Source organism: Vombatus ursinus, unplaced genomic scaffold (assembly GCF_900497805.2).
Source record: "Vombatus ursinus unplaced genomic scaffold, bare-nosed wombat genome assembly UNPS02014159.1, whole genome shotgun sequence".
NCBI classification, from domain to species: Eukaryota; Metazoa; Chordata; class Mammalia; order Diprotodontia; family Vombatidae; genus Vombatus; species Vombatus ursinus.
The window spans coordinates 285,746-296,363 of NW_020953937.1; the positions used below are offsets into that span (position 1 = coordinate 285,746).

At 50.2% G+C, this 10,618-nt stretch overlaps 1 pseudogene; it reads left to right on the forward strand.

The window, feature by feature from the left end:
* The window catches only part of LOC114040925, a 14,945-nt pseudogene extending 5,264 nt beyond the window's left edge, over positions 1-9,681 (forward strand).
* The last annotated feature ends 937 nt before the right edge of the window (positions 9,682-10,618 follow it).

A 10,618-nucleotide genomic window follows, 5' to 3' on the forward strand; every position in this document is an offset into this window, starting at 1 on the left:
CCCTCTCCAGTCTCTCCTCCCCTCTCCCTCCTCCCTCCTCTCTCCTCTCTCCCCTCGCTCCTCCCCTCCCCTCTCTCCTCTCCTTGCCTACCTCCCTCTCTAGTCTCCCTTCCCCTCTCCTCTCTCCTTCCCTCTCCCTCCTCCCCATGCTCCCCTCTTTCCCCCTCCCCCACTCCAGAGAGGCCCAGCACAGACCTGGGCACAGGAAGGCTGGCTCCATCACCAATGTAGGAAGTTGATGCCAAGGTGCCAGCCTCTGACAGAACCCAGGTCTTTGAGCTGCATCCTGGTGTGTATTTGAGGCAGGGAGGGCAGAACTGAAGCCTAGATGAAAATGAAGGAATGAAAGAAGACAGTGCCAGGCTCTGGGGACAGATGGGGCCAGGGAAGGCCATTTGGGCGTGCAGGGTCACAGGAGTGGAGAGCGTAGCCTCAGTGCTGTCCGCTGAGATACTCTTTTCCAAAACCATAGGGTAGTTCGTTTGAGCTCTTCATTTTCCAGAGCACAAGGTGGGGGTGGGGTAGGCCGTGGGAAGCAGGGAAAGTGGCATATGGCCTGGGGGGGTGGGACAAGCTCCATGGGCTGGTCTGGGATGGGCCAGTGGGCTTAGCTGCCTGGATGTGGGATTTCCAAGGACTGGAAGGTCCAGGTGGAGGAAAAGGGCCGTGCCTGTGGCGTCTGGGCAGCAGGTGACCAAAACGTTCAGCTTCCGGACCTGAAAGCAGCCCCTGAATTGCAAGTCAGACAGCCTCGGCCTCCAGAATCTTTTGTGGCCCATTTCCCCCAACCTTGTCCCTTTTTCCTGCTCCATTCCCCCAGACTTGAGTGGGGGCACTGAGAAAGCTGAGGGGCAAAGCTGGTCTCCTAACAGCTCCCATCTCCCCCCCAGCTCTGCCTCCAGCCCAGGTTCCCACCCATTCTACAGATCTGGGGAGCCTCAGAGACCAGGAAGCCAAGCTCTCTGACAGGTGCCAGGTGAGTGGCTGCTTCTCTCCTGATGTGCCTACCTCAGCCCCATCTCTCTCTGGTCTCTGGTTCTGTCTGATCACTAACAAGCTACCCCTACCCCCAAGCCAGGGATAAAGCCCAAGGGGTCACATCCATGGGATGCAGCAAGCCTTGAATGGGGGGAAAGCACATGAGACTCCTCAGACAGTGTAGTCTTGTGGGGGAGGGAGGGGACCAGGGCCAAGAACAAGCTGCGGGCCTGTCACCCAGAGCAAAGGCCAGAGAAGCCCAGGACCCGGGTCCGGGGGGGAGACGGGGTGGCCTCAGGGGGTCCGACCCAGGGCAGCAGGGAGACCTCAGAGGCCCGGCTCTCCTCCTCTCCCGAGTTATTTTGTACAAATGTGTCCCTGACAACCCTCCAGCAGGGGCTGGTGTGTGCCCAGCTCAGTGTGTGGTCCTTGATAATAAATGTCTGTGGAATGAATGAGTGAGTGAGTGAGTGAGCGTCTAGAATGGCTCACACCTGAGCAGGAATCCAGCCTGTGTGGGAAGGATTCTCAGGAGAACCCCCCCCCCGGCCCTTTCCTTGAAGACATCTGTTGTCCTCCCCCCCCCCCCCCATTCTCTCTTCTCCAGGCTGATCCAATTCCTTCCTCTCCACATGCTCCACTTGTTCTGTGTCCTTTCTAAAATGTACCTGAACCGAACCTCGCCCTCCAGATGAGGCCAGGACTTCTGTGGGACATCACCTTGTTCTTCCAGGGAGCCTGAGGCCAAATGAGCCTTTTTAGCTGCTGTCTAGCTTGGGGTCCACTCACAACCTCAGATCTTTCTCTGGCAAAGTGCTGTCTACCCCTAACCCTGCTTTGCCTGGTTTGTACCTGCAGAGTTGACTTTTGGAGACTAAATGTAAGATTTTAAATCCAGTCAAGTCAGCACGCATTTCTCTCTCTCTCTCTCTCTCTCTCTCTCTCTCTCTCTCTCTCTCTCTCTTTCTCTCTTTCTTTCTCTCTTTCTTTTTTAAAGATGGACCAACCATTTTATTTTTCTCTGATGGGTTCAGGAATGTTGATGGGCAGCACCTGCAGATCTGAAACTGAGTGGGATTGGGGTGGCCCATCCTTTTGTGTCCCATGCGATTGACTCTTCTCTGCCTTGCTGTGGATTGAGCAGTGCACACAGTAGTACAGTTTCACATACATTTTGGCCAGCACGCAGGAGTCAAAAACACTGGCCTCAGAGATGTCCCTGACGGCTGCGGCTTCCATGATGTTATGGATGATGGACTTCTAGATGGCCTTGTCCTTGGGCATGCAGTGAGCGCAGTTGGTGCCTCGGACGGGCTGCATGTGGCCGTGGTTCCTCCTCCTCTTGGTCATCTTGGAAGCCAGGGACCGAAAAAGGCCAGCAAGTGTTTCTTTTTTAAAAAAATTTTTAAAAATTATTTTTAGTTTTCAACATTCACTTCCATAAGCTTTTGAGTTTTAATTTTTTTTTTTTTTTTTTTTGGTGAGGCAGTTGGGGTGAAGTGACTTGCCCAGAGTCACACAGCTAGTGAGTGTTATGTGTCTGAGGCCAGATTTGAACTCAGGTCCTCCTGACTCCAGGGCTGGTGCTCTATCCACTGTGCCACCTGGCTGCCCAAGTTTTAAATTTTCTCCCCCTCTCTCCCCTCCCCCCTCCCCAAAATGGCAGGCACTCTGATATAGGCTCTACACATAGATTCATATTAAACGTATTTTCACAGTAGTCATGTTGTAAAGAAGAATTACCAATGAGATGAGCCACCAGAAAGAAGAAACAAACAAAACAGCAGCAAAAAAGGAGATCAAATCATGCGCTTCCATCTGCATTCAGATGTCAGAGTTCTTTCTCTGGATGTGGACAGCATGTTCCGTCATGAGTCTTTTGGAGGTGTCTTAGATTCCTGCATTGCTGAGAAGATCTAAGTCCCTCACGTTGCACAATGTGGCTGTTAGGTGTACAGCATTCTCCTGATTCTTCTCACTTCACTTAGCATCAGTTCTTGCAAGTCTTTCCCGGTTTTTCTTATGGAATATCATATTCTACGCCCTATGGTCTTTTAATGTAGAAGCTGCAAGGTCCTGTGTAATCCTGACTGTGGTTCCATGATATTTAAATTGTTTCTTTCTGGCTGCTTGCAATATTTTCTCTTTGACCTGGTAACTTTGGAATTTGGCTACTATATGCCTTGGCATTTTCAATTTGGGATCTCTTTTAGGAGGTGATTGGTGGATTCTTTCTATGGCTATTTTACCCTCTGGTTCTAGGACCTCAGGGCAGTTTTCCTTTATGATTTCCTGAAAGATACTGTCCAGGCTCTTTTTTTCATCGTGATTTTCAGGTAGACCAATAATTTTTAAATTGTCTCTCCTGGATCTATTTTCCAGGTCAGTTGTTCTACCAATGAGGTATTTTATGTTTTCATCTGTTTTTTCATTCTTTCGTTTTTGTTTGACTGATTCCTGCTCTCTCACAGAGTCATTAGCTTCCATTTGCTCCATTCTAATTTTTAACAAATTGTTTTCTTCTGTTAGATTTTGTACCTCCTTCCCCATTTGGCCAATTGTATTTTTAAGGGACTTGTTTTCTTCAGTGTACTTTTTTTCTAGTTGGCCAATTGTATTTTTTTAAGGACTTGTTTTCTACAGTTAATTTTTGTCCTTCCTTTTCCAAGCTGTTGACTCTCTCTTGCATACCTCTCATTTCTTTTCCCATTTTTTCTTCTACCTCTCTCATTTGACCTTTAGAATCCTTCTTGAGCTCTTCTAAGAAGGCTTTTTGGGCTTCAGACCAGTTTGAGATTTCCTGCTCACCCAGGTCTTTCCTTCCTTTTGCTTTCTTCAGCTCTTTTCAGATGGATGTTGTAGGGTGTTTATTCTCCTGGGGCCCCTGGGAACACTGCTTCCCTTAGTTTTGCTGAGGTACTGGGAGAGCTGGTTGCTGTAGAATGCCGAGGCACCTGGTGGTTTTCTGAGCTGGTTTCCACCAGTTCTCCTGCCTTCAGTGAGGCACTCGGGTCCAGGTGTTGGTGTTTGCCTGCTCCACCAACTGGGCTTCAGGATCTCCTGGTATGCTAAGGTAGGGCTTTCCACTAGCTTGCCAGGATGCCTCCTGTTCTGTACTGCTCCCCTTCCTCCAAGTTAAGAGGGGCCTTTCCAGTTAATTCCTCAAGTTACCTGAGCTGCTGGACTGCTGCACCCCATCTTTCTTCTGGTTCAGCTGTTCCAGGGTTTTTCCTGGGATGATATTTTCTGGGCTTTCAGGGGTTAATAAGGAAGAGTAAGAGAGACTTGCCTCTTCCTCTGCCATCTTGGCTCTTGGAAGCAGCCAGGTTTTTCTGAAGTCTGCTTGCTCATCATTTCTTCTGGAACAGTAGTATTCCATTGCATTCATATCCCACAACTTGTTCAGCCATTCCCTGGTTGATGGGCCTCCCTTCAGTTTCCAATTCTTTCTTACCACAAAAAGAGCTGCTATAAATATTTTTGTACATGTGGGTCCTTTTCCTGTTTTTATGATCTCTTTGGGATACAGACCTAGAAGTGGTATTGCTGGGTCAAAGGGTATGCACAGTTTTATAGCCGCTTGGGCATAGTTCCAAATTGCTCTCCAGAATGGTTATATCAATTCACACTCCACCAACAATGCATTAGTGTTCTAATTTTCCCACATCTCCAACATTTATCATTTTCCAGCAAGCGTTTCTTAAGCGCCTACTGTGTGCCAGGCACTGTGCTGAGCCCTGGGGATACACGTTGAAGCAGAAAGGAAGGGGGGAGATGAAGGGGTCTGACCCAAGTCTGATAGCCTGGAGAGGAGTGAGGACAGGATATGCCTGGGAGGGATCAGCTTATGGGTACAGAGGGGAGGCATGACGGGTCATTGGGTTATAGCCTGGAGAGTTTTGTGTTTTAGTCTGGACTTGAAAACTGACCCTTAAATGAGCATTTCTATATGCACGGTAGAACAAAAAGAGAAGAGGCTGAAGGAAACCACTATTTTCATTTCATGCTGCTTGGTGGTTTTTGTAAAGTATATAGTAAATTTGGTGGTTCCCCACCTAAAGATGGCAGCATCCTCTGGAGACCCGAGCATCATAGAAAAATCTCTTTAGGAGTGTCTGACATCATCTCTGTCCTCATTTCTTAAGGCAAAATAATATTCCTGGGGCAGCTAGGTGGTGCAGTGGATAAGCTATGGCCTTGGAGTCAGGAGGACCTGAGTTCAAATGTGGCCTCAGACACATGACACTTACTAGCTGTGTGACCCTAGGCAAGTCACTCAACCCCAATTGCCTCACCAAAAAAAAAAAAAAAAAAAGACAAAACAGAATAATATTCCTTTACATTTCCACATCACTATTTGGAGGTGTACCCCTTTAGATTCTGTTCTTTGTTTCATTTTAATCACCTCCCCGTTGGGTTGGCCATATCTTTAAACCAAACCGTGTGTGTGTGTGTGTGTGTGTGTGTGTGTGTGTGTGTGTGTGTGTGCGCGTTTTCAGCCCTCCTTTTTCCATGTCAAAGAAGAACCTCCATGTCTCTGTCTTTCCCAGTTAGAAGAAATGGCCAGTCCCATTGCCTCTTTCTCTTCTGTTTCCCTGGTCTATCCCCAGTCCTTTCCTTTTCATATCTGACTCCTTCAGATTCCCCTCAAAGACCGTGAAGATTCTTGTGGATGTTGGATTCTTTTCTCTGTCAGGATGTCAGTGCTCCATCATCATGCAAACCTTTCCAGGCACTCAGTTAAATTTACCTTTCTGGGCTTCTGTGGTTACTTCAGAGTTCTCTCTCTGCCCCAAGGCCCCTGTTTCATTAAGGGTTCCTGGTTTTTGTTTTTTGTTGTTGTTGTTGTTGTTGTTGTTGTTCTGGTCTGCAGGGCTCTGGTCTCCTCTGCAGGGCCAGCTACTCTTGACTATAACCCTAACCCTCTTTGCTGTGAGGAGCACTGTATTCCAAGATTTCCTCTTTGTGGTGGCAGAAGCTTCCAAGTCTTGTGTGACCTTGGTCCTTTTGGCAGACATTCCTGGGATTTTTCCTGTGGGAGCTCCTTTTAGGAAGGGATCAGTAGATTTTTTTGTTTTGTCTTTGCCCTCTTCTCATTCTAGTAGATAAGAATTTTTTTTAAATCACATTTTCCAGGGAATCTGGTGATTCTTAAATTGCCTTTCCTCGTTCTGCATAGCAGACCCTTCGTGCTGTCTCCTGTTTTTGTGATCTGCCTTGTGAGTGTCATTTGGATGAGGCTATTTTCTTCCCTATTCTTTCCTCCAGAGGTTTTATTTAATTTCTTTATCTCTTGTTCTCTTCAGATATTCATCAAGGCCTTATGGGAAATACATTATTTTCTTGGAGTCCCTGCTTAGAGTTATCAGGAGTTACTTTTTCCTTCCCAGTCGGATATTGGGGCATCTCTCGGTTAATAATTCTTTATAGTAATTGGTGGCTTCTTTGGCTTACTTCGGGCTTTGTGCCAGGGTAAGGCTCTTTCCCTTGCTGTATTTTGGGTGTGGTGGGGAGTGCTGCTTGGGCTTGACCTGGGTCTTCTGGGTTCCTATGCTGACTCCATCTCTGACCTCTGAGGACAGAGCTCTAGGGACGTCAGAGCGCACTGGATGCTGCTTCTTCCGGGGATTTCTGACTCTCTGAGGCTGGCTAATAGACCATGTGGGTCTCTAGCTTATCTGGTAACTCTGGAAGGCTGCTGGTTGGTCTGCCTGCCCCTTGACCTTTGCCTTTGTGGGAGATTCTGGTTGGCTTTTTGGTGCAGTTCTGGAGTGCAGGAAGTCACTTAGCATAGTCTCTAATTGGATTTGTTGATCATGGTCAGGTCAGATGCAAATTTCAGGTGTTTTGCTGGAGTTGGTATATCAGCACAGGGTGGCCAACTTCTGTTCAGATGGCCATCTTGACCAGAAGTTTCCTCTTCTGGAGTCAGCCCACTCTTCTAGCTTGTACAGATCTTTGGGGGTCCTGACTCAGCCATACTGTGTTAGTAGTCCCTCCCCGAGCAGGCTGTACTAGCTATGCCTTTATTCAAGTCATTGATAAAAATCAAAGTTGTCCCATGTGAAGAGGGTTGTTCTGTGAGGTAGTGAGCCCCCCATCTCCAGAAGCCTTCAAGAGGAAGCTCAATGGCCACTTTTTTGGGGATCTTATAGAGAGGATTCCTGTCCAAATTGTGGCCAAACTACAGATCCCAAAGGTCCGTTCCACATCTGGAGTTATGGGAGTTAGCCTAGTACAGGTCTGGAAGCTCTGGAAATTTTTGAAAGGCAGATGTTCCTGTTGGATTGCAGTGCCCCAGATTGGTAGCCACGTGAAACTCCATGGCCACTTTCCACCCCTGGTCTCTCCAGAAGGGTAGAGCCATTCTCCGGGCTTCCTCATCAATACCCTTTCCCCATTCTGTATATGCTCTCCCACCTGGCTAGAGGAGGCAGTGCACCATCTTGGACACAGCTCTGGTGGGACTCAGGACACCTGCCCTTGCAGGCCAGCTCCACCCCAACCTACCAGGGATCCTTCGTGGATTGTTGGGCATCCCTCCCCTTGTTGTTGAGCACCCTTTGGGCATCTCTCCTAACCTGCCTCCATCCTGCTCAAGTACTGCTGCTTGGAGGCCGCTCTAATATTTGTGAATTGAGGGGGGCTGGGAGCTGGTTCTGTCCTGGCCCAAGCCGTTTAGACTGAACGCCTTATCAGACCCAGATGCATCTGCTGCTTTTTGCTGCCCTGGTTTCCCATTCTCAAGCTGACCCTCATTATGAGGGTTGGAAAGTACCCAGGGCTCAGAGTCTGATGACCCAGAGTTGTCACTGGAACCCTCATTCTGTCCCTCTTGTGGGCTCAGAGATGGTCCTGCTCCTGCCGCCTCCCTTTCTGGGCTATGAGGGACAGCACCACAAGGGACCCCATTGACCATCTTGACTGCTGTGCCCCAAGGGTAGCTGAGTCTTGCTTGAGCCACAGAATTAGGTCTCCTGTGGTTGGCCCAGGGCCAAATGTGTACCCCATCCCCTGCTGACAGCCAGTTCTATCTTGCAGGGGTCCACCTTCCCCTGGGGATGAGGGTATAGCATCCCAGTGCAGGGACTAGGGCACTTTGAGGACCCCTCAAGGAACATGAGAGCCATCCCCAAGGAGTTGGAGGAGGGATGAGCCTTGTCTTTTGTGTACGTTGTGAAGAGACCAGTTTAAATCTGCGTTTAGGGGAAATGTCCTCACTTTGGCTACTTTCCCACCAGGGAATGGCCTGCCTGTACTGAGTGGTCTTCACACAGAGGCTGGACAACTGCTGGTCAGGGACATTCAAGATGGGATTCCTTCGGTGTGGGGCTTGGACCAGATGCTCATGAACACCTCGCTTTGAGAGTCAGTGATGCCTGTGGCCCTATTCACAGTAGGTCTTTACTAGGCAAAGGACTGAGCTAAGTCTGGTTTTACCGAGTACCAGTGGTGTGACCTTGGCCTGTTTCCTTGCCTGTAAGATGGGAGAAATTAGGACTCCTGAGGTCCCTTCTGGCTCACTTCTAGGGTCATGTGATCTATAAATAAATGTTTCCTGAACGAATGAATGACTTGGGAGGAACACATTAGTTGGGCACGGTTCCTGAATGAGTACAAATTCTAATGTCATTGCTTTTTAAAAATTCTTTTTGGGGCTATTTTGTGTTCCTTGACATACTTGGACTCTTACTCAGGCCTGCCTTGTCTCGCCCCAGCCCCAGAGAGGTTCCTGTAGGAAGTGCAGTCCTGTGCTCTCCCACTCCAAACTTCAGCATGCAGGTTTGAAGGAAAAGCCCCCCTACCTGCCATCCTGTTTGGTGCACGACTTTCCAAAAGGTTTGCTGCATTCTAAAGTGTGACTTTCATCCCCTATAGGAAGGCCTTAAGAAATTAAAACTCAGTAGAAATTTTCATAAGGCCATTTGTAGAAATAGACCTATTCCATCATTCTATTTAAAAGGCTTTTCTGCCAAGCCCCCTAAAACTCAAGATCAATAAATGCTTATCTCCCCATTTTGCAGGGGATCAGAGATGGGGCAGCCATGGGAAAAGGGAGGGGAAAGAGCTGTTCAGTTGAGCCCCCCAGAGATGTTGACACCGACCCGGCCACCCTGCCTTCCATGTTGGGCCCAAAGATTTCGTCCAAGAGGCCCCTGAGTGGGAGTGATAGCCGGAGCGCAAAGAGAGACCGCAAAGCCATTAACTTTCATGTCAAGCTGGAAGTGCTGCGGAGGTTGGCAGCCGGGGAGAAGCTCAGCCGCATCGCCAAATCCTTGGGGCTCTCCACCTCGACGGTGGCCACCATTCGGGACAACAAGGAGAAGATCAGAGCAAGCTCTCAGGCGGCCACGCCCCAGGTGGCCACCAAGCTGACCCGGAGCAGGAGCCTGGTGATGGAGAACATGGAGCGGCTGCTGAGCGTCTGGATCGAGGACCGGAACCAGCGCGGCGTGCCCATCAATGTCTCGACCATACAGGAGAAGGCCAAGAGCCTGTTCTAAGACCTGAAGCGGGAGCAGGGGCCGAGCTCTGAGGCCGAGACATTTGGGGCAAGCTGAGGCTGGTTCACCAGGTTCAAAGTCCGTCACAGCCTGCCCAACTTCGGCACGAGCAGTGGAGCAGTGAAACAGTCAGCGCAGACTCGGAGGCTGCAGCCAAGTACCCCGAGGCACTGAGGAGGGTCACTGAGGAGGGTGGCTACACGCCGCAGCAGGTGTTCAATGTGGATGAGACAGGGCTCTTCTGGAAGCGCCTGCCTGACAGGACCTTCATCTCGATGGAGGAGAAAACTGCGGCGGCCAGAGACCTTTTGACCCTCCTCCTGGGAGGCAATGCCGCTGGCGACTTCAGGCTCAAGCCCATGCTGGTCTACCATTCAGAGAGCCCGTGTGCCCTCAAGGGCTTCTCCAAACTCAACCTGCCAGTGATTTGGCACTCCCACAAGAAGGCGTGGGTGACCATGAGCCTCTTCCAGGAATGGTTCGTTCACTTCTTTTGCCGGCCATTGAGAAATACTGTGCCCAAAACAACCTGCCCAACAAGGCCCTGCTGATCCTGGACAGTGCTCCGGGACACCCGGGAAATTTAGATGACCTGTCCGACAATGTGCGGGTGGAGTACCTCCCCAAGAACACCACAGCCCTGATCCAGCCCATGAGCCAAGGTGTGATCACCACCTTCAAGGCGTGCTACCTCCGAAGAGTCTTCCAGCTGCTTCTGCAAAGAGCCGACGGGGACGACAAAGGCACGATCCGCGAATTCTGGAGGAACTACAATATCCTCAACATGGTGTACAACATCTCCGAGTCATGGGAGGAGCTTGAGGCCGCGACCATGAACTCCGGGTGGAAGAAGCTGTGGCCCGAGTGTGTCTCCGGCGACCGCGGGGCTCTACCAGCAGAAGCCATCGGGCGGATCGAGCAAGACATCATGCGCCTGGCCCACGAGCTGGGCTTCGGGGACATCGTGGAGGCCGATGTGGCGCAGCTGCTGCAGAGCCACGGCGCCGACTTGTCCAACGCGGAGCTGATGCAGCTGGAGCAGCAACGGGCCGCTGGAGAGGAGAGCGAGGATGGCCCACCCGCTGCTTGCCAGCTGACAGTCAAGCACCTGGCCAAAGCGCTCTCTCACTTGGATG